General features: G+C 33.0%; 1 protein-coding gene across 1 annotated transcript in view; it reads right to left on the minus strand.

Moving 5' to 3' along the window:
* LOC110021278 (clavaminate synthase-like protein At3g21360) overlaps positions 1-952 on the minus strand; it is a 42072-nt gene that overhangs the window by 25297 nt on the left and 15823 nt on the right. The gene's annotated exons all lie outside the window — the stretch shown is intronic.

The following is a 952-nucleotide window of genomic DNA, read 5'->3' on the forward strand; positions in this document are numbered from 1 at the left end:
ATTTTAGGTTTTGATACGAGATGTTAGCCTCTAGGTGGAGGGATAAAGTGAGAGCTAGTATAGAGAGCTAGTATATTCCTTGCCTAGCCCATCTTCAGAACTATTCAAACTTTAGATTAATTAATGTTCTTTATAATATCTCTAATAAGGGTAAAGAAAATGATTGCTCTTATTTGTCACAATCTCTCTCACTTCTTGTTTTACTTTTACACATGTCACTAATTTTATTGTATGAGGATTCACTAATTTTATTGCATGAGGATGGGTACTTTTAATATATTAAACCCCACTTTCTGATTTTTGCTTACCGCACTTTCTGATTTTTACTAAGTTTTTTAATTTAGAAGTAGAAGTAGTATTATAGTGATGATTTTAGGATATAATAAAAACCAAACCTTTATTAACCTTCCAAGCTAGGGCGTGTTATTTTAGACTAGAACTTCTCTAGAAAGCCGCAATGATTAACCTCGATCTCTGTGGGATCGATATTTGGGGCTTAATAAAAAATCTTATATTACTTGATAACGATATGTATACTTGTGTGGAATCCCAATAAATATAATTTAAATCTTACTTTGCTTGGGATCAAGTTTTTGGTATCTGTACCGAAAATTAAAATCTTCAAGTAGTGGTGTCAACTTCATAAATCCTTACATATAAAAAATATCGGGATCAATGTGATAGATGCGAGAGAGTAGGCAATATATCTAAGCGAGATGAAATGCCCCTGAATTTTGCTTTTGTTTTGGAAATTGAGATTTTTTATGTTTGAGGTTCAATTTTTATGGGTCCTTCCATACCAACCTTAAGAGATTTACATATTTTGATAGCTTTGGATTATGTCTCAAAATGAATGTCGGTAATTTAAATTTGAGGAGTTGCCCGTTGGAAGCTGTCGGTCGCCGGAATCGGAATCCCGTCGCCCGCTTCTGAAACACATTATATATATATA

This window comes from Phalaenopsis equestris, unplaced genomic scaffold (assembly GCF_001263595.1).
Source record: "Phalaenopsis equestris unplaced genomic scaffold, ASM126359v1 Scaffold000129, whole genome shotgun sequence".
Taxonomy (NCBI): Eukaryota; Viridiplantae; Streptophyta; class Magnoliopsida; order Asparagales; family Orchidaceae; genus Phalaenopsis; species Phalaenopsis equestris.